The sequence below is a fragment of the Atheta coriaria genome, unplaced genomic scaffold, assembly GCF_025399875.1.
Source record: "Atheta coriaria isolate IRGN ID8LTWV9N9 unplaced genomic scaffold, Caltech_Dcor_3.1 hic_scaffold_7_pilon, whole genome shotgun sequence".
NCBI lineage: Eukaryota > Metazoa > Arthropoda > Insecta > Coleoptera > Staphylinidae > Dalotia > Dalotia coriaria.
In genome coordinates this window covers 12229370-12253618 of record NW_027045449.1, presented here as the reverse complement: position 1 = coordinate 12253618, position 24249 = coordinate 12229370, and the positions used below count along the sequence as shown (strand labels likewise).

At 37.9% G+C, this 24249-nt stretch overlaps 1 protein-coding gene across 2 annotated transcripts in view; it reads right to left on the bottom strand.

Moving 5' to 3' along the window:
* Nucleotides 1-24249, bottom strand: part of olf413 (DBH like monooxygenase olf413) — an 81775-nt gene that overhangs the window by 34524 nt on the left and 23002 nt on the right. Inside the window, exon 2 of one of the 2 annotated variants that reach the window (XM_065307768.1) lies at nt 21614-21643. The exons of the other annotated variant lie outside the window; for it this stretch is intronic. The gene's annotated coding sequence lies outside the window, so the exon portion shown is untranslated. The remainder of the gene's footprint in view (nt 1-21613; nt 21644-24249) is intronic. 2 annotated transcript variants of the gene reach the window in all.

Here is a 24249-nt window from a genome sequence, read left to right as displayed (position 1 = left end):
CGGTGTTCACACTAAATTGGTTCCTCGCCTTCATCGGCAAAATCGATACTTGGAGCACCGGCCGGAACGGTGCACAACAACAAACAGGAAGATTCAATAAGAATATGCCAACAAAAAATGCAAAACTTGGCGACGCCGTCGAGGTGGGATATATAAGTACAAAAAGAAAGCAAATAGAAAATAAAATCACACCATGTGTGACGCGCGAATCGGGTGAATCTCGTGGCTTTGGAGACAAATAGAGAATTCAAAGTCTCGCGTTGGAGCTGAAGGAGACGACTCGACAGGGAGATATAAAGGGATCTGCTGATCTCCAATAGACTACAGCGGAACTGGGATATAAAGAGAAACGTTTTTGGTTGTGCGCAATCGAGAATTGAGTAACCAACAAATAGTTATGTGACTATTTTGGAATAATCATCTGCAAAACTCCCAAAACTTCAAAAATCATTAAAAATATTATTTTGCTGCGGCAAATATTTAAATACTTTCTTTTGGTTTTATTTTGATCCCTTGGTATCTGCTTGATAGTCATCTTGCGAACTCGACAATTCCTCCAGCTCCTCAAGCACATCTAGTCATCCTGCCGCGTATTGAGAAGCTATGGTTCGGGACCGGGAGTGTTGGGAGTGCGAGGACTGGTGGGACGTGGCAGCGGATTGATATTCAGTTTGTGGCCGCGATGACAGCGTCGTGCGGTGGCGGTGGCGCAGTGGCACTCGTGACCGCGTCCGTCATACCCCGTCATCACATACCAAGTGTCAACAAAAAACGCCAACCTAAACAATCTTCAACATCTCTGCGTTTGTCATTTCCTCACCGTTTTTTTGTATGACTTGGTATATAATTCCAGATGGTATTTCTTCCAAAAAGAGAAAAAAATATGCTTTGAGGCGTTGGAAGGACGCCCGAGGTGTCTGAGGACGTGAAGTAAATTTAATTTCCATCTCAACGCGTAATGAGTAAATTAATACGCTATTAAAAATGCACGACGCGAAGATTCTTCTCTTCTTCGATTTTTATTTCGCATAAATGCATGACAATGATGAATATTTTTTCGAAATGATTTTTTTCTATAAATTTTTATAATCGTAGAATTTGTTAAGGTGGGCAAGGCAGCTGTCAAAGTCTGGAAAAGTCGTTTGTGTCTTTTTGTTTTTAATTAGTCGCCCAAAAACCACCCGAAACTCACCGTCGCCCGAAAAGAAACGACGAAAAAGTTTGCCGCGCACGTTTTGGGAATATCGGCTTTTAATCAAGCCATTAATCAAGTGGAAAAACTTCTGCTTCGCTCCGAAGCGCTTCTGGTCGGCGTTTTCTACGAACCAGAATGAGAAATTCATTCGAATTTTCGACTTTTCGACTTTCCCAAGACGTCGAAACCAATCGGGATGTAAACAAATTTCAGGTAAGTTTAGAAGTTCATAACCTCAATTTAACCTCGTTTGACAAATTTCAACCTCAAACTCTGAGCGGTTTTCAATTTCATCGATAAATGAAAATATTTGATTTAATGTTTAGTTTTTACGTGTTTTACGATCAAATTACAAATTTAACGTCTTTGCGCTTCGATAATAAAATCATTTGGTATCTTAAATATTTCGACGTTCCTTTATTCTTATAGTTGCGTATTTGTTTTCACTTCTGATTTCACATCGCTCGTTTTATTGCCGTTTTAATCACCCACAACGGGGCAGAATTTTTGGTATTTTGAAACACTCGCATCGAGGTGCTAGACTACGGGACGCTCAAAGGAAAATTTATCGTGAAAAGCATAAAAAACGAAACCGGAGCATGCCGAAAAGGCGTCGATTTCATTCGTCTCTCGAATTTAACGCGCGTTTTTCCTCACTGCGCTACCGCTTTGATGCCGGCGCAAAATAAACTAAAAATATTTATACACCATCTCTACAACTCCAATTACAATTTAGGTGTCATTGAAACATACAACACACTGATATTTATAGAAATTTCTTTTTGTACTCGTAGAGCTCTTTAATTATATTTTAACAAAAAATTATGCACATTTTTTACCTTTACAGTTTTTTTTTTTGAAACTATTGTCTAACTTTGATTCATCTTCAGAAAAACTTATAGAATCTGAGTTCTCAGGTTGCTTTCGTGTCGGTTCTTTGATTAATGTTGGGTTTTATTAGTCGAACAAGCCGAAACCGTGTCGCGACTAATTTAAAAATCTTGCCCCGGCGTTTTGTCCATTCGCCGCGCGCAGGTCATTTGTCTCGGGCATTCCGATGCTTCGGACTTTGTTAGTTTTTTAATTTGCTCCGAATAGCTTTGAATAAAAGAGCTTGAAGCTTGTCCGTATACCCAAAAAAAACTACGCTGAGAATTTCGGCCTGTAAGCAAATGAATCTTCCAAGATGCAAGGTGCAACTATTACCTCATTACAAGGTGATGTTCACAATAAAAAAAAATAACCAAAAAAACACGGCTCGGTTCACTAACAAGTGCACAGAGCTGATAATTTTCGAATTTATAAAAAAATGTTTCTGTTTTTGTTGATACGCCTAATATGTATTTCCGCGAGTGTTTGACTGCTGATACTATAGTAGAATGGCAAAAGTGTGATATGTGTGTGCAACATCCGGTTCGATCGGTCGGTGCCCAGCCGGGAGTTCTGGTGGATGATGATATACCAGTTAGTTCTCAGTTCGCATTTCCGGGCATTTCGGGGCCGTTTCGGTTCCGGTGTGATGCGAACGGATCGGAATACATATCCGAAGCGGGGGCGCCCGCATAAATCGTCGTAAATCATCGCGGGAACGGAACAGGACCACCAGACCGCCACCAAGTTTCAACCCGCCGGCAGAAATTCGCCGTCGCGCCGAGTGTGGAGCAATTCGGAGATGTAGAGTTGTGGGGCTTTGGCAAGCGAGGAAAAATCGGCGATGACAAAAACCGAACCGCGCGCGCCAGAAGCCGAAACCGAAAACCGCCCCCCGACGAAAGGTGGATACGCTACGGTGATCTTCGCCAGCTTTCGGCGCGACACCAACGTGGCGTGACGGTTATATGGTTATGGTTTTGCTGTTCCTGCTGCTGCCTCCATGCCCCCGGGCCACAGTCGAGAATAAAAGCAAAGGTAGTGAATCGTAAGATTGCAAAGAGAAAGAAAAAGCAAAGGAGGAAGAGGGTTTCTTTTAGGGATAGAAACGGGGATGAAAATAGGAAGACGCTTGCTAGCGGAAAGTAGCAGTGAAATTTATTGGGTTCATGACCATCCAATGATTTTTCATTCTGGCCCAAATAATTTTTGTGCAAAATTTTAAATTTTCTGATTGAGCAGATTTGTTACTGCACTTGTCCGTTTATTGTCCGTTTGTAGCGCGTTGTTCGCTTTGGCACGGCGTCATGGCGTCACTTTAGTTACGACATGGAGGCTAAATCATGATACCATAAATCAGCGGGCGATTATCGCCAGCATGTACTGTGCGCACAACACACCAACTCGACAACATTGCCTCCTCACTCGCAGCACGCTGTATGTGTGTTGGAAAGTTGCGATTGCAATTCCGACCCGCACCGTGATTTCGCCGGAATACGCCGGATGGTGCCGGGATTGCAGCGATGTTCTGTGATGTCCGCTGTTGTTGTCATCGTATAACATTCCCAACAACCAAACGGCGAGGCAGCCAAACGCACAATCACAGATTTTCCCGTTCCTCTCCTCATTCCAGATCTCCAGAGACACTAGAGTCAATTCAACAACAGGACAACAACAAAAAACGTTACCGTATTTAAAGTCTATTTTAAGCCGTTTAAACCCGTTTTGCTAGTGTAACGAACTTTCTGAAGCAAAAAACGTTTATTCTACGAGTACTTGATTTCCCAATGTGGACATTGTGGTTGTACTAAAGTGTTAGTTAATGACCATATTTAATTAACACCGTGTCGACACTATATCCAGGCGGTTTTTTGCTCGTTTGTGTTCCTTAGCGCGCTCGAATCTTAACGGCCGGTCGAGAGTAGCAAAAAGTGAGGTTAGAGTTCCCAAGCGCACATAACCTAAACCACTCCACTATAAGATTTACCATAGAACAGTTACTACCTGAATTAGTACCACAAATCATCGCAAAAACTTATTTTGTTTCAGGAGTTGAGTACATAATTGAAGACGTTTAATGCTCAAATTCTTGATAATAGCCCGTGTACGTTTTTAAGTTGTCATTCTGCTCGTTTCGACGTCGATTTAATCCCCCATGGAGTTTTTGCGGCTGTTGTTCGGTGGTCGGCCGCGCATTAACGTTTTTCTTCCGCAACCCGCCAACATGAAGTCTGTATGCTCGTCGAAGTCATCTCGTCGTCGACGCCGAGCGCGCGATCATTAATCATAATTCAAACATCAGACTTCGAGAGCCGTGGTCGCGTAGACAAAAAGCGCTTTATCAATTTCACGAGCGGCGGCGTTCAACAGCCGCTCGAATTTCGGGGCGCATCGGCGCACATTGTGCCGAGATGCGAGTTGTCAGATGATGCATTCGGTGAGTATCGTCTGGAAACAACAATTGGAGCGCTTTGCTTGTTGGCCGGTCGTAACTTGTGGCCGCGCCGGTTCATCGAGCCAATCGTGGCCGGCGCGGACGGGATTGCTCCAGATAACGACACGACAGCCCGGGAAATTGGGAAACTGGGTCTTGTCAACAACAACAATAACAGCGGGAAGGCGGAACAACCGCCTGTCAACGACCTAAACGCCAAGCAAATACAGAACAATCTTGTAATCAGAATTTATTCTTGATTTCAGGTCTATTCAAACATAGATGGAGTTGTTAAAAATTTAAAATTTGATAATCATAACTTTTGCTGGAAAATCTCGAAGATGTTCCACTCATCTCATCATCGTATGTTTTTGTATGTTGATGGCGGTAGCGAAAAGGAAAATAAAAGCCGTAAACGTAAATATACCATATCCATATGTTACGCAAACAAAATAAAAATCTGCTGCTGGGTCGGAAAAGTGTAACGTCACGTATATTGTGCGCTGGCTCGCGCAAGCTTAGGGGTGTAATAAAGTGGTTATTTTTAAAATAGAAAAAACGACCGCCACGACCACGAATATAAACATGGCTTGCAAAAAACGCTTAATGGCAAATATGGCGAATGTGTGCCGCATTTCGTCGACGATATTCGACCATGACATACATTATTACGCGCAGGGATTTACTCCAACGAGCGTTTAGCATGGCTGGCGGAAATTCAATAAATTCATTTTCACAGCGTATCAATTTTACAACAAAGTGTAGAATTTAAAAAACTCAATTGTTATGATTGCGTGTGTGGCATGTGGGCACGACTTAGAATCACACACTTGAGCACACTTCAAAAATTCTTCTGCGCTCATTCTTCATCAAAAATCAACATTCAGATGTGCTGATGTGCCGACGCTGCGACTTGGGAAGAAGATAATATAGGAAAGAGCCCCAAACACGCCAAAGATACTCGTGTTGTGTACTCACGCTTGAATCAACACCACTGTCTGATATAGAAATACAACACAGGCTCTCAAAGAACCGCAATATTCCAACTTGTACATCTACCTGAATCTATAGCAAGGAATTAGTGAATCTAATGGGAAACTTTTGGGCACACCTTGTATTTATTTGAATTTATCGGCATTATGCTTATACCTCGTGTTATTTAAGGTTAGAAAGGTAAAAGGTAAAGATGCGCCGATTGTGTGTTGAACGTGTTGGAAAAAGTGAATTTTTAAGATAAATATAACGAACGGTGTGTCCTAAAATAACAACGCCGCTTCGAAGATAAATATTCTGCGCGCAGGTAGGCGACGATAAGACGAAACTCCAGAAAACTCTCAAGTATCTCCCAACGCGTGTTGGAATACTTATTGAGGGTATTAATAAACTCAAAATACGAAAATTGAAATTTAATCGAAACTGCCATAGCTATAAATTTTTGTTTGGAATGAGGTGTTGAGGTAGGTCTAGATTTTGTATTCCCAGCCGAATATTCAACCCTGAATGGACCTTGGAGTTGGAGTGAAGCCCAAACGTCCCGTGGGTATTATGCGGGCTGGCGTCCCTCTTAAAGATTGTACGTGCCTTCAGGCGAAAGCGATACCCGTTCCAACATTACACAAACTGCTTACACTTTCATCTAAGCGTAGGCCTAGACCCTTGGCTGAAGATTTTAGGTCCTGGGAGCTATTTCAATAGGACTACAAAATTTGCACACCTGAACCCAGGTAATAACAATGTAATCGATGAATATTACAACTATTACTAATATTACCCTATCCCCAGGGGTTGGTGAACATATTTTAGGACGACCTGTAGAAAAGTAATTATGTCAATCTGAATTTCCTCGGAGTGGTATTAAAAAAATCAATGCATGCGAAAGAATTAAATAGTAGGGTTGGACCCTTGTGGTCTAGTGTTAGGTTGAGTTAGCTGGTGACGGCGGTAATTGTGTAATATGCAAATCTAATCAATTCGCATGTTGCTCAACTCGAATCCCGGTGCACGCCACAACATACACGACATTTTTTTTTTTATTTTAATATAGTTTTAGATTTTGAAAACGTGCTTATTCATTTTTTTGAGGTACAGTGCCAAGATTATTTTATAAAATAAAAGTATGAGCTTTTATTCGAAAAGAGGGTTTTACGCTTGGCGGCTGGGGATTGATAAGAGGTTTATGCGCAAGTTTATATTCTTTCTCGCCCCTCGTAATCTTTATGCTTTAGTACAGGGCGCCCTTATAACTACCAACTACAGTTTTACAACGTTACAGTCTTGGAGGAACCCCAGGGGACACTTTTGGACAATGAAGGTGTCGCTGATCAGACGCTACTAATCTCAGGCGCATAAAACTCGATTAGAAAAATCACCAAATCGCAGAATCTATCAAAAAACGTTTGATGGCGACACTACGATAAAACTCGTGTCTCAAAACGTGCCAGAAAGCACACCTACCTGACTTTAGCTTTTAATGCGATCTAACAAAAAACGTTTTTAGTTTTTTTTCTTTTTAAAAAATGTTGTATTTCTTTGATGTGGTGACTAAAGACACTTCGATAGTTTTTAGTTAGATATTCAAAGTCACGCTTCGGGCCTAAGCTGATTCCGATTTTGGTTTTTCGGGATTTTTGATCCGTGGCGCGGCTTTTGTGTTTCGGAAAGCAAAAGTTTGCCGAGCATGTGCCGATATAGGAAATAATCCGGCGGCGTGCAGCTGAATCACACATTCCGAGGGCGCGCAGTTTTGGAGCACGGGATTAGCCGCAAGGCCAACAAGCCCGGTCAAAATTTCAATATGCGTGCGACGCATATGCATCGTCATGCCGGTCGCAAACTGCATAAATTGTTGCATCCGGAGCGAGGGTGGAACGGGCGACAATATCGATTGTGCTCTATTGCAATCTCCTGATGGACCGTGACTATAAAGTCACGGTTAATCAGTTAACATCACCGAAAATTGAATTATACGAAATCCGGAAGTGTGCGTTTTTTGTGGTTGGCTTCGTAACGTTTAAAGATAATTAACCATAAAGACAGAAATCTAATCCATTCATATTTTGCGCAGTTTATCCGATGTCGTTTTATGATATTCGCAGAACTAACAAGTAACAAAACCGCTAAGAATCTCCGCTCGGGATCATAAATGCACATATAGTGCGTTACTTTATTACCGACTGCATCTTCACGTCCATAGTGTCTATTCCTGCGACTTGCATACCTTGTGGATAGCGAAAAATTAGCATACCATGCGATGATGTGAATTTTCAGCTGCAGGTTTTAAGTTTTGAGGTCTGGCGTCTCGACGGCCATTAAAACGCTCAGCGCACACTCCCTCGTCGCTGTTTACGCTTATCGAGCCCCGGAGAGCCCCCACGGCAATTTTATTTTATTAGTTATAAAACCATAGCACACGACGAAGCGCGCAATTTGCGCGCAGCTCGACACCAACACAACGACATATGCAAACATGCATACTATACGTGTGTGCATGTGTGTATTGTTGGTTGTCCACCTTTGACACGCCATGTGCAACGTGCATTAGACTATGCATAGATTCCACATTCACAACACCTAAATCTTATTTTTATTGACAATGAATATTACGATCGCGATTCGGATTTATGGCGATGCAACTGGCCGATATCTGAAACCTTGGTTTTGGTCGCGCGTCGCGCGGTTACAAATCATTGTTTACGACACGTCAAGAAGTGGATTAAAATCGTCTCGACACAGTTGGCGGGTTAAGCCGAGCATTGCAGGCACTCGGCGCTAAATTAAACCCCTAATTATTTCTTCGCGTTAATTAAACTTTAGTTATCCTTTCGTGAACATTTCACACAGTTTTCGATGTTTTATTTTCAGCGGATATAAGCTAGTTTATCCAATAGACTTCCAAGAATTTCAAAATCGATTAAAGCTTAGTCACAATTCGTCAAAAATTCAAATAAATCGGTTGATTCTTCACGCTGTTCATCGCTGGAATTCTCATTACTCGCATTGTTACGAGATTCTTATTAAACCGTCGAAACACGAATGTCATTGGCATCACTCAAAACTGATGTTTTTTTCCAACAAGTTTCTTGTTGTTCATGTTTTTCATACAAGCCGAGTAGATTATTATGAGTGGCGGACGCGTAATTGTCGGTAATTTTAAAATTACACCGTTCCATGTTGCGTTGTAAGTTGTAAGTGCACGCGCCGAGTTGCGATCGCTTTTTGATATTTTCAGTGCGCGTGTGTGTTGTGTGCGATATTCTAGTGTTAGCTCGTCATGTGCAACGGCAGTTACACTTTTTGACATGACGTGTTCTTTTGCCGCAAAAAAATACAATACAAGGCTAAACTGTCGTGTGGATTGGTCATTAGGTACCGCATATAAAATAAAATTACCAACAAAACACACCAACAAGCAAATTGTGGTTGAGATTATTGCAGGTGATACAATCATCAATTCCGGTTGAATAGCTAATCGATATTTAGCAATATTGGTATGGCAATCATAAATTATATTATAAATGTAAATACTAGTTTGTATGTTTGTTACGCTTTCACGCAAAAACCACTGAACCAATTTTGATAAAATTTAGTATGGTGATATTTTTAACACAGGAAAATCTAATCGACTACTTTTTGTTGTAATAATTTAACTTCTGAGGTATTTAACAAAGGATAAAAGTTGGTATGAAGGCTCAATTATAATTGTAGTTATATATTTCACATACAGATGGCACTAATAAATATTATAAGCTTTCTTAATTTTTTTAAAATTAAATTTCGATTTTTATTCATAAAATAGGCAAATAATTCGTCTAAGAAACAAGAAGCTGAGTATTCAGGTACAGTTCTGTGCTAACTACTAGATAATAAATATAGAATTGGAAGAAATAATGCTCCATTATTTTCGAGTAGTTTCCCTAGTTCGTTTAAACTTTTAAAATTCTAGAATCTAGCAGATGAGGTAACGAGCCGGTTCCGAGCTGTCGCTTTGCGAAGTGCGCGCACCACGCGAAGGCAGCTTATCGCCGTCGTGGCGAATTAATTCCGCTTCGATAATTGCCCATCGGGTCTTCACTTACTCGCAGCGTTCTCCGGACAGACGACGAATGAAACGCAGGCGATTAACGATATTAATTAAACGCTTCCACCTGTCTCTTTTACATTCAACTGATGCCATGACGTGACAACAGCCACAGAGTTTTTCTGCTGTTTGCGCAGTTTTATGAATTATTTACAAAAAATTGCGCATGTTTGAAAGTGCATAACTGTCACGTTAAAGTGCGCACATTTGCGTGCGATTTATTTAAATCGCGGACAACTCGCAGGCGACATGAGCGATAAACGTCGAAGGACAACTTCCAACTTGGAACCGCCAGCGAATTATGCACTACTAGTGCGCACAGAGTGCGAACCGAACGCTAGAGAGCAAAAACTCTTCATATATGCATCTGGCCACACGATGGGACGTGAACATGTGCACGAGAAGTTCGCCAACGAGTTGAAGAAGAAGAGTGACGATCCCTAAACACATCACAGGGTACACGTACTTAAATTAAATCAAAATTATAAATAATATAAACTTAAACAAAAACATTTTAAAAATACCTGTTTGGTGTTTATTAAGTTTTTTAATTTTTTAAGGTTTGTTTTAACTTAAGTCCGGTTCTGGTGTTTTTGGCGAAATACCAGTAGCCGTTGTGCTATCACCATCAACAAGGCGCGCATCACGAACGCGAAGAAAACGAAGGCGAGTGCGCAAAACGACACGCTGATGCGTTGTTGGCATGAACTTCATTCAAGCCGCCTCGACATTGAAGACCAAGAGAGCGGAAAACGAGAGTAAAAGAACGCCGAATGCACTACGTGTTTTAAACACAGCTAAACACTCTTTTAGTTACTCGTTGAGTGTCGCAATAAAAACGCATCCTCACTGTGGTTCTCCGCAGGAATTCACGAAGAGAAACAAAAAATAAATATGATTTGACGATTTTTAACACCACATCACAAATTTAAGCAAAAATAAAAAAAAATTAAAACACTGTGCAAAAATATCACTTAAAGTTATAAGTTACCACAAGAAGAATGTAGAGCAAACTAGCCTTAAGACTTAAGACAATAAACCAAAGCCACAAAGTGAAACGAAACAAATTGTCGTCGCTGTCTGAATCGGTCTGTGAATTCGCGACGTTAGTCAGCCGCGGGCAATTTGAAATATCTAGACCGACCGCCGCGCACCGCAAGTAACAATCAGGTCTAGGTCCATTGTTTTACACGCTGGTATTTTCTCATGACAAGTTTAATCTGAAGTGACTAAACACTTCTTCGAATAACCCCATACATTCATCAAAAAGGAAACAAGGTTAGGTTACTGGCACATTTCAATCAAATATAATTTTTTTTCTTCATAAATTTAAGATGATATCTCAGAAAGTTTTTCCATTTGAATTTCATTCAAAAATTATGCAAACTTTGCCAAACAACAACTTATTTTTGACGTCTACACACAGTGTGTTTTGTAAGGATAATAATCATTTAGGAGATCTTGAACCTACAAATGACCTTGCGTTTTGTCAACTTGGTAACTAGGTTAAAACAGTCATCATCTATCCATGTTTGCTTGTGTAACATTTGCAAACATTTGCGACACTTGCAACTCGCATCCAACAAGCGGCCAACAACTATTACAATATCATGAGGCGGCGTGTTGGTATTTTCGTATTTTCACGTTTTTCGCTTGTCCACCATGGTGTGTGCATCTCGGTGGTGCTGTTTGACACTCCGCGTACGAAATGCAGGCGGAGTAGCAGCGGCAAAATTGCAAAACTTTTTGGTGGAGGCGCCGAAAAGCGTTAAAAAGTTTTGATTAGACTTTTGAAATTTCCGTACGCCAAACAACACATTCACAGCGTTTACAATTTACAATATTACAATTTCGCCATTATATTACTGTGATATTGTGCTTTTCAAACCTAAACTAAATTCGCCCGAAAAAAATTGTTCACTAGATTTATTCGCTTGTTGAGAATTGTGTTATTTCGTTGAAATATTTATGAAATTTCAGCTCTTTTTGTCCACGTCTCTGGCTTTACAGCACATTTTGTAGCCGAGTAGAAAAAAAATAGAAATAAATGAAAGGCGCGCGCGGAAAAATCGAGTGCGCAAGAAACGCACCGAGGGGGAAATACTTTGACCGAGTTTTCCGCCGCGCACGTTGCGCACGTCTCGGACGTGTGTCTATGACAGTGACATAGCGACCTGTCCGACCGACAAACTCGCAAAACTCGAAAAACAAGAAAAATCGCGCGCTTCTTACCAACCAACTTCAGTAACCACCAGGCAACAAAAAACAAAAAAACTACTAACTAATTTCTTACAATGCGTACGAAGAGATTTGTGACAAAATGATTTTTTATTGTTCATACAATCAATTACCTTCAAAGAAATAAATTATTATCGCGTTAGCTGGTACCTAATAAGCTAGCTGGCGTTGGTTGTTCATTAAAATAAAACGCCACACAACTAACCAGTAATTACACCTCCAATTACGCTCCAATTTATTCAGACAAAACTGTATAATGCTAACGTGCTGCGCGGCTGGCCGAAAAAACTACGTTATAATAAAATAAACTCTAATAAAACGCGGCGCTGCGAATAAAAGAAAACACCTTAACGAGCCTTTATAGTTTTTTACGAGGCGTGGCGCCGACTGTTTGTGTAATCTCGTGTAACGAACACCGACACCCCGGACAACCGACTTTTCGGCCGCGTAATGAAGTATTATTACTCGGGGACGCGCAAGCATGCGCGCGTGGTAATATTTTCATTAATTTAATTGAACCCCCGACTGCCGGCGTAAAACGCAAATAAAATCGTGTAATATGCGGCTAATTTATGAACAAATTCGCACCTGCATAAAAAGAGAGTTTTATTTTTTGTTTACCAACACACACTTTAATGATTTTATTAAAAGCTCGTTATCCTCGTTAAAACTTATTTTATGGGCTGTTTTGTCAATTTTATACGCGCCCACCACACACAATCGTCGCCGACTTCATGGCTAATTTAATTTTTATAATGACATCCTCTAAATTATCCTCCACTTACTCGCGTTTCTATTATTTAACCCCTCATTAAATAATCACATCAAATCAAACTTTATTACCCAACAAAACACGTAAATATTATTAAAAGTTATCCTGAAAATCCACGTGAATTAAACCAACACGACTTTGTGTTTAATTAATTATTCATGCGTTAATTATTTCCAATCGTAGAAGGATACGAAACAACAAAAGTCGGAATTTATTTGACTGGAATTATTCGTGTAATACCCGAGTGGAACAAAAAGCGAACAAACAAAACTGAAAAACAACGCCCTCAACTTTTACACAGAAGAATGTGATGAAAACCTCGGCACGTGTGGACTGTTGAGATTTGTTTGTTTAATAAATAATTAATTAAGGTTCGTGTTCGGTTTACCGGCGATAATAAGTCTCAAATAGTCATACGCTCGATTTGTTTCGTTTATTCATGACTGTTCTATTTATTCAAATTATACCTACTGTTATTTTACTATTGATCAATAGATGGCGCGTTTAGAAAAAACATAACCACTGTTATTTTGTAGGTTAGCATTTGAAGGTTAGCGACGATTATGATTAGTGGTGTCATTATTATAATGACTTCATACGACGATAACAACAACCTCGGTGACAAAATAATCAAACAAAAAATCGCTCACAGTACAACACCAAATTACCCAGGGCGGACCCAGGTTGTTTAATACTGAATTATTGATGGAAGACTGTCGGAAATGTGAATTGAATGCGCGTACTAATAGAAACAAATACGGTGAATATGTCATATGTCAAAACCGACATGTTTTCAAACAAAACATTAATTAGTTTAATTTCGGGTTGTAAATTTCAATCAAACTAATTTTAAAGTTAATTTTCGCTTGGCTCTGTTGCATAATGACGCATTTTCGGGCAAAGAACGTCCAGCCCAGCATAAACATTCAAACATTGACAATGTTAACAAACGCATGCTGCACTAAACACGAGCACTAAACGCCGATTGAATTCAACTGCGGCTGAAACTGCTGCAGCTGTCGCCAGTGTTTTGCACAAAGTTTTGCTCGTTTCGCGTTTGATGATTAATTCATTGGCGTGACCGTTTTGCGCGTTTGTTTATTTATATCCAGAGTCAACCGTGCGCCCAGCAAGTAATTACAGACTAAAGTATAGTCAATTCTCGTGTAGATGTCGTTTGAAGTATTTATTCTACATACAGAATTTCAGCGGAAATTTTTAATTAACCCCGGTGTGGAATTCGATGTTCGGACATTTTTGAAAATATACGCGAGCCATGTCGACATTGATAAAACGCGCTCAAAACACGAGTTGGAAAAATTCCTTGAATTTCGACTTTCGGGTGTGGAGTGCAGCAGCACGAAGAAAAAGTCGCACTATTGAATGACTTCGTGGCCAAATATTGACGCAACGTTTTAAGCGCTTTAAACGGTTTTAGTGTCTTCCTCGCGCGCCGCGTATCGATGTCGTTGAGTGTCCACACCGGGCAAACACTTTTTCGACTCGAATCGCGTCCAGCCCTCTTGATCACGAACGAATTCCTTCGACCATCGGCTTTTAACTTGCACCGCGCCAACCAACTTGACACTTTTTTGCGCTTGTCGTCCTCAAACAAAGCGCGAGCACAACCACACGACGTCAGTAAACGTGGTAAATGATATCCCACTTGAATTCGCATTTTTTGCACAGCGTCGTGTTGTCGTGTCGGAGTCATCATCGGTAGATGGCGTCACCGACAGTGTATTTTAATGATGTACAGCGCCATCTTTGACACTATCTGAATGTTTTATTCTTTGTCCGGTCAAGATTTATCATTTCGGCGACATTCCTCACATTGTTTTCATTGTTTCGCACAACACGATATATTAGAACGCTTTTCGTGTGCTGCAATGTGTGCAGAGGTTTGAAGTTCAAGCGTTCAGATGTTCGCAGATCTGCAGATCTGCGTGTTGGGGCGACGTTCGAACAGCTCACAACTCAACATATAAAACATATCCGTTGGTCGCGAGTATAGTATACCACAATAAGATCTTTCGCCCTTCGTACTTGTACTGCAAGTTGGATAGTTTGGTCGCTGGCGAAGATCATGAGTATTGTCCGTCGAAGCGGATAAGAAAATAAGAAAGATGGTAAGTGTGTGTGAGTATATGTGCGGAATGGGCCGCGAGCCATGAACAAGTCCGCGAGCGTCTCTTGACACTTCAAATAATCTCGACCAACGTATCGCACGTTATTTTCCGCGCACGCAGTCTGCGCAGTATCGCAACAATGGCTCAAGAGCAAAAATAAAATAAATTTTACGAAATCGACTGTCACTGTATACGCCAACAATATAAATAAAATGTGCAGCTAAATGTCAGGTAAGAATTTTTATAGAGTAACGCCATCTACAAACGAATAGTTCTGGGAGTAGTTGTATGCAGTGAGAAAAATTGTTTCTAACTAAGAAAATGATTGAATGTTTGCCACATTCTTTAACGGCATATCGTTAACAATGTTTTATATACCTATAAAACAATATCAGGTTAGTTACAACCTTTATAACTCAAGAACTGCTGGATAGATTTTAACGATCTATGATTTATTGGATTCATCTCGGCCCAAAATAGCAGAATAATTAATAAAATGTCAAAAATTGGGACTTAAAGAGTGTTACATGATGAATAAAATTTTTGATAGGATTTAATCGTAGTTATAGTTAAATAATTGAATCCGAGATGGCGCTGACGTGCATTATTAGCAATTATCTTTTCTTAAAAATACAATAGCGCATTGTTTTGATAGAATTAAGCCATACTTGATCATGGACAAGATTTGAACAAAATAAATTACATTTTTGCAAAAAATTAAGTAGACAAATGTAAATACAAATTCCAAGTAAATTTTTTTGCAAGTAGCGCCATCTACTAACAAATAGTGTTGGTAGGTACAAATACAAAGAAATGTTTTAAAGATACCAAATTTATTACGGTGTGCATCTTAATGAATCATAAAACAAGAAATTCCATTAAGACTGTTAAGAAAGAATTATAAAAAAAGGCGCCCGTAAAAAAATCGCAAAACCGAGCGGTTCGAGATGCGCCAATGAGATTAAACGTTGTCTTGTCAACACAGCCCGGCCCCGGCGACTTTATAATGCTTTATGTTTCTTAATCATACATTTTCATTATTCTTTCATTCCGCGCGGCTGTCCGGGCGCGTTCTTTATTAACGCGCGCGCCACGAGAAGGGTCGTCCGGAGGTGAGCGCAGCGGCCGCTTCTTTATATTTAATATAATTACGACCTCCCTGGCATAAGCGCGACATTAATTATACCTCGGTTTTAATTATGATGCGACCGCGCCGTCCTGAGAAACAAATACGCTCAAAGAGATTCGCAAAAAGTTTACGCCGTGACAATTCCAAGCAGACACGCACTAAAATACTCGTAACGAAAATACGCTGTGCATCTTTTGACTTTGACCTTTCTAACGTAATTCTTTGTGCAGTTTCCGCTTTGTAGGGCGGTTATTCAGATAATGGCGGCGTTATGTTTGTGCCGGATGCTTTGCGTCTTCGTGAAATACCTGCGCCGCTGCGTTTATCTGACAGCCGGGCGCTAAATTTATGTAAAAATGCGGCGGAGAAAGAAAATTAATTTTCATTAATTCGAGGCATAAATTAATCACGTCCCTGGGTTTGTATAACCTTATGGCTGGTGGAGGACAAAAGATGGCGTCGCAATAAATATCAAAAATTAATTATGTTTTGTATCAAGATGTGCGATAAATTTAAATAAACACAAAGCACACCTTTTAAATTTTATAAAAGTAGCGCGGTAATAAAAATACTAATAAATAGAAATTAAATGTTTATAGAGAAATGCTACAATGACTCAATTTTAATTTTTCTCTAATTTATTCATTTTTTATTATAAATGGCAAAAAAAAAATTTTTGGAAAAATTTTGCTTTGAAATATTTTATAGGTCAATTCTTTTTCTCTAGCGACCTCTATGAGAGGTTTTCATAACTAGTAATAACCTAGTTTCAGTAAATAGAAAATATGAGAGTAGATATAATAAGTTTAAACGAGGTTTGAAAATAAACGATACCGAAATGCAATTAGTAAATGGCGCTCAGATATCTTCGCCGATATGGCTCGCGTATAATATTACAAATTACCGGCATTACTCGCATTGTACGTGCTGTTTATTTACTTTCACGACCCGAGATCTCCTCGCAGCCTTTAACTATGGGAACGTCTTCATCTGCTCGTTCAGAACTTCAAACAAGCTGCGAAGCACACTTTAATTTATATTATTTGATAACCTGTGAGAGGAAAAGCTGCTTAAAACAAAATCGCCAAATGCAAATCAATTTGTTTTAATCGAAATTTATGAGTTTTTAAGACGCGCTCTTCCTCCTCGCGTGCTCGGCGGCCATTTCGTTCACGTGGCTGATTCTGCGCGCGCACAAAATCTCGGCGTAAATAAATCGAAGCGACGCGGCCAACTAAAACATCTCGTAAATTATGTAATTAAAGCGTTTTCGAACATCAATTTACATCTATTTACGTACGCGCATCGGGTTACCAAAGCGCAACCATCTCGTTGCGCAAAGTGCTCACGACCACGACGACGAAGAAGAAGCATGGCGACGAGAGGACTGGTATATTTTATACCTTTATTATACACGTTGGCAAACTTTCCGCCAATGCTAATGGCTTCAAGAGTTTGATTAGCTGATTAGTTTTTCAATTTCTGCTTCAAAAGTGATAAAATTTTAAATATAATACTTTATCCACGCTGAAGGTTGATAATGTATATTATTATTCACTCAATCAGCAAATAATCATGGTTTTATTTCCTGAATTAAATTATTAGTTCATTCACATGCGTGTCGAGCGAGTCATTTTCATAATTCGCTTAATTACAAACACATATAACGCTCGAGGTGCGAAAAGAAGACACGCATACTCACAATCATTTAATTGCTTCATTTTAGCACGAACTCAACATCAACACATCCAGTCAAACAACGTTCGACTTCAAGTTCATTTAGTTTGCGCACGTTTTGTTCAAGTTTCAAGCTTTAAACTGTAAAAAACGAAGAAAGGTGTAAATAAAAAAAGCAAACGGTTTCTTTAATTAGCGTTTTAGGCATTAAAAAAAGGCAGCGTCAAACAGAAAAATTCCGAATTGTTTTAAGAAGTACGGCGAGAAGGAGGAAAAGACGAAAATTAAAAATAAAATTAACGCAAAGTGCGTTAATTGCTTAATCTCGGCGTTTTTTTCAAGTGTGTGTAATTCTTGACTTTGCTTTGCTTTACTTTTTTTTCCGGCATGCCTTGCTTTGTTTGCGTGCGTAAACGCTTGTAAATTACACTTAATGAATGTTAAAATGTAATATTTTTAGACAGAGCATTAAAAGATACAAAGAAATAACATTTTTAAAAAATTACAGAAAAGTGCTGCCATCTACCGACTACAATAATCAATTTATTTAAATAATTCTGATAATATAATGTTGAAATTATTATTCAAATAGATTTTATGTTTAATGTTTCAAAATTCAACAAAAAAACATCAGGCTAAACGCCAATTTTGTTTTATAACTTGTAGCACTAATAAATTATCATGTAAGCGTTAATTAAAGCACAATTTTTTTGTCGGACGCGCTGCGCACAGTTTGTTTTTCGTTACGTGAGTGCATTTTGCATAATGAATAACCTGAACCAATTTCTTTTTCATGAGGTAGAATATTTTAGTGTCGTGCACACCGTGCACCCACGACGCTTGCGCACGCTGAACGTTTCATTTCGGTTTTCATTAGCGGCATACCTGGCCGCATAAAATTTTTTTGTTGTAAACTTTTTCATTGTTGTTTTGTTTCTCCCCGAGCCGACTGGCGTTTCGTTTACTCATTAACAAATTCGAAGAGAACGCACGCGGGCATAATAAGTAACATGCATACGTAATGAGCACACACGGCAGGTTACTCAGTAAAGCAGGGGAGTGAAAAAGTTGAGAAACGCACTTAGACACGGAATTACGTTGAGCAAACTCCGACTCCGACTTCACCACAGCACACATAGTAAAAGTGATTTAACATAAACTTAAATGTAGCTTAAGTCAATTTATAAGCACCTCCCCCACAGTGTGTTTATGTGTGTATTGAGCTTATCAGTCGACAATCGCCAACCTAACGCATTGTATTCACGTAATAAATGGCCGCCATGTTAATTTCACTCGAGGAAATGCAAAACGAAACAAAAATGCGCACTTCACACGCGCACAATGGACGCCGACGTCAAATAAAACAAAAGAAGCACGGAAAACAGCTGGAAAGTGCGCTAATTCAAGTTTAATTCCTAGTTTCTATCTGATTATAGTGATTATAGGCAACCAAACACACCGCGAGCGATCAATTGAGGTTATATTTTCGAACAATGCCAAAATTAGCGTTTTTATTGTCTTGGACATCTTTGTTTGCGCCTCGAATGCGTCTTAATAAATATTCCGCGTGCGTTTCGGGCCCCGGAGGAAGATATTCGAATATGTCATTAGTGATTCTTTTTTCCGCGCAAGCATGCCAACGCAGAAACGCGACTCGAAACAATTAAGCCATAAATTAATATTTTTTGTCTTCCTCACTTGAATCACGTCCAAACGAGACTACGAATATTTTTATACAGTGTGTTTTAAATAACATCGTCCTTAAGAACAGCATTCGGTTATTATTTATCTTGGACAAGCTGTACCTATATGAATAGTGTTTTTTGGCTCTCGCCTTATGTCTTATTACACGCCGGATAGCTGGATGTGATTGTGAACACTGCATATGAATATGAATATACGAATGCGCGATAAATTCGCGTCCGTCGTCTTCTTTGGTTTTTGCCGGGTCTGGAGATGACCGCGAGGTTAATGCCGTCCGTGGCGAAACACAATAAATCGTGTTATAAATTATGGTAATAAACGTCGCCGCGGCGGCGTTTTGTTGCAGCGCGCAATTTGCGATTTGCGCGCGCATGCGTGTTTTAATGCGTATAATGCGCGCCGCGATAAATGCGTTATTACGCCCGAAAATGAGCGATCAACGGGCTGAAATTTGCATGCTGCCATGCTAAATCAGTAGGAAATTATCATTTTTAGCGCTTGACTGCTTCGGTAATCTCTTGATAGCTTGAAGCCAGTTATAACTTTAACACACTTAACATTGTCAGCAGGAAAAATAGTTTTTTAGAATATTTTTGGAAAATTACTGCGTTATTTTTGAATTTTATTATGTAGGTAAGTAACCACATTATTAAACTTTCATATTTCAACCACATTCAAATTAAAATTTATATAATTTATAAGATATTTTAGTTTAAAGTTTAAAATTTTGTTAAATGTAAAATTTATTGTTTTTATTAGTCTTTTATCTTTAATGCTTAAAAATATTTTTGTATGGGTAAAGTCAAACCAAATTTTTTATACAATTATTTTTCAGTTTGTTTTAATTAAAATATGTTACCTATTTAATTTAGAAGATATTTTAGTTCAAAGTTAAACTTTTTGTAAAACGTTAATATTTAACGATATTTATTATTATTTATTTAATGATTTAACATATTTTTACAGTCGAACCAAAACCGAAATTTTTAACCAAATATTTTTCAGTTTGTTTTAATTAAAATTCGTTTTTATGTTTGACTTGACGCATTTGCATTCGCATTGAAATTCAGACATTTACCATTTGCCAATTTGCTCGCAAACCTCTACATTTATTCCCATGCATTCATGCATTTTGAAATCTGTGCGTTTCGCAATTAATTTGTTGTTGTTGGGCGAAATGCGCCGAATTTCGCGTTGCATTTTGAAGTAGATTCAGTTGCTAATAATCGCAGGCGGAAGCCGCTTCGATTTGGGTAAATATTTTTTAATAATGTCATTAGTACGCGACTATGTGCGTTTCGCGTTTGCCGAACGCGCAAATTGGGTGCGCCGCAACGCGAACGCGCACGTTTAAAAAGTAATTAATCGCGATTGTGCGTAAAATCAATTAACTTCTGTAATTCAACGCTTTACAGATTGTAATTTTCCGAATGACTTGAAAGGCTATTCGATCTAATGACCTACTTTTATGTACACCCGCACATAAAATTGGTTTTAAGCTCACAAAAATATAGTTTCCTCATTTGAAAACGGAAAAATGCAAAAATTGTAAAAGGGTAATAATCAAAAACCTAACCTTACATCATATTTTCTAACCTAACCTATGCTACCCAATGTAATTTAATTCTTGGAAATATTCTGCGTTAATTTAAAAGTTTGGTAGATTCTCGATTCTAGTGCGATGTTCATGTTAAATAATTTAGTACCTCCACTGCTCTACAGCTTATAATTTCCCAACTTTCATATAAGCGCTCTAATAGCAACTATTAAACACTCGCGCTATGTAATTACCTAATTAGTAATGATACCTACACTCATTTACGTCAAAATTACTTTTCATAAAGCTGTTTTCCTAAAAATCTATATATCAACTTGCTTTTGCCCGCGACTTCGTCCCGGTAGTGTTAAATAAAAATGTAATTCGTTTTTACCCTTTTGTTCTTGACATAGTATGTGTCAATTCTATCAATAAGATTCGCAATTTTATTTTAAAGAAATTAATTATAGAAAGAATTGCTAATAATGCACTTCTGTGCGCCATCTCGGATTCAACTATTTAACTATAATTATGATTGAATCTCGATGCCAACTTTTATCATATAAAAAAGGGCTGTCTTTTGGCTTTTTCCGGCAATTATTCGAATTTTTCTCGCCGTAAAAACCATCCTTGGACTTTAACGAACATTTTAAAACAAGAATTGACCAAATTGGACTAAGCGTTGTTGAGTTATGCGCTTACCAACAGATTTTGCGATTCATTTATATAGGTATTATAGATAGATTTTGAATTTCAAATATGACTCCCATAAGAAAATTTTACTCCACCAACCGTAATATCATCACGGACAAAATTAAATTTGCATAAAAATTGATACCGCTATCACTCACCTCAAATCACTTAGTGTCTTAACCACCAATCTGAAACAAAACACACGTACAAATTATTTATCATTACAAATAGGAGACAAAGAAAATCAATATGTCCCAAAGGCAATAATACCTTTGTCATACACAAAGTGACATATTATACATGCATATTATATTCCGCGGTAAAGATGTCAGTAATTTGTTCGATTAGTTAATGTTTCACAAGAATATTTTCTGTAATATTAATAACAAAAAAGTGAAGGGTATGGTTATGGCCATTGCAAATGCACCACGACGAATTTTCCTAAATTACAAAATTTTACACGGCATCTCAGAAGCCGAACTGTTAAAGCTTTTAAATATTAAACACACGGTAAAATAAGTTGCAATAGTAATAAGAATTTAACACAGCCAATTACAAGAAAGATGCGACAAACAACGGCTTTAAACATAATATTCCTAATCATTCTTTCACAGACGTATTCATGCATAAAACACGCATTTTTGGTAATGAGCTAAGAAAATTCCACTTGCTTGATTGCAAATAGCAGTTGCAGTCGTATTACTTTTTAATAAGTTAGTGTTTTGCACAATGTGTGAACTTAGGTGGAAATTCCGTTATCTTAATTAAAGAATCTACAAAAAATTACAAAAAAAAATTGGAATGCACAAGAATAAAAATATTTAATTATTCTTGAATTTACCATATGCTGAGTCGTAAACATCAAGCTAGACATAATTGTAAACATATATTAGTTCGCAGATAATAAAAAATTAAATGTAAGAACAATAACATATTTTATTGCAACAGCCAACCATAAAACTTTGTATTTTCTATCGGCTTTAATTTTAAGTTTGAGTTTTTAAATCATTGATTTTATATTTTTATCAATTTGCAATACAAAATTTAGTTTTTGGATGTTTTGCTAAATCGATAACTTCAACTGTTGGAAAAAATTGAATTACAGCAAAATATAGAAATAAATAAATATGAAATCCAAAAATAAACATTGTTTTACAACACTGAGCAAATTGGTTCCACATACCTATATGTAAATATAATTTTAACTTTTCAACAAACTCATTCTTTATTTATCGAAAACTGTCTGCTTTTGTTATAAAACGTTGCTCTTATTTATATATCGTAATAAATTTTATTCTTATCCATTTGCCTATATTACCATCCCCATTCGGGTGCGTACACGAATGGCGCAAAGTTTTTATTCGTTTTTCTTATAATAATAGCCCGTAATGGCGGCGTGCTCACGAGCGCGTTTAGGTAAAGGGGGCGCGGGCGTTGTAAATATTAATGAAATTTATTATCGCCGCAGCGTTGTAAACATGAAAATACGACTGCATTAAACACACTTATACCATATATTTATACTTATACCTGAAAAATTCACCTGTACTTTATCCGAACAAATAAAGCTGTAAAAAGCAGTAAAACAAAAATAGAATCAATTTAAAAAACCATTAACTACTAATTGCCAATGTAAGTTTATTTTACAATTGCATAGATTTTAATATAAAAACATCGCACAAAGGTAGAATAGTTTCGAATAGAATTATTTACGAACGAGATACGCAATTTGAATAATGTCGCTGGTAAATTGTGTTGTGAAAACTATTTGCGAACGACTGCATACTGATTGTTCTCCGCGCGATGGACATTACTGTCGCGCAGTCATAAAGTTTTAATTAACAAGGCGCATAAAACGTCCGAGAATCCGAACACATGTAGAACGTTTCCCACATCTTGTCCACTTTCATCTGAGGATACTGAATGTAAGTAATTTACGACTAGACCGGATTATAAATTAATTACAGTCGCTGCAGCAACCTAATATAGATTTAAAGATTTACAAGTACATAACTAGTTATCTTTTGCAATTTTAATAAAAAGTGACATATTTTAATAATTTTCATATTAAAAAAATAATAATTGCTAATAATGCATTTTTGCGTTATCTAAGTTTAAATCGTATACAATTTTATGGTTTGCTGTTGCAATAAAATATGTTATTGTTTATAAATTTATTTTTTATTATCTGTGAAATAATATGTGTTTACAATTATTTCTAGCTTGATGTTTATGACTCAGAATATGGAAAATTCAAAAATCTCTAATACAGAAATGAATCGGAAAATCTGTTGGTAAGCGCATAACTCAACAACGCTTTGGCCAATTTGGTTAATTCTTGTTTTTAAATGTTTGTTAAAGTGCAAGGATGGTTTTTACGGCGAGAAAAATTTGCATAATTGCCGGGAAAACCCTAAAGACAGCCTATTTCTATAGGATAAAAGTTGGCATTGAGATTCAATCATAGTTATAGTTAAATAGTTGAATCCGAGATGGTGCGCTGAAGTGCATTATTAGCAATTCTTTATATAATTAATTTCTTTAAAATAAAATTGCGAATCTTATTGATAAAATTGACACATACTGTGTCTAGAACCAGAGAGTAAAAACAAATTACATTTTTATCAAATACTACAGGGACGAAGACGCGAGCAAAAGCTAATATTCAAATAACTTTATTATTTGACATTCCAAAAAAATTATAATAAAATTTTTTGTAGATGGTTTTATTAATATAACTACGATTGAAGTTTCGTATCAACTTTCAATCTTAATTTTGCACGCTTTAAGAATT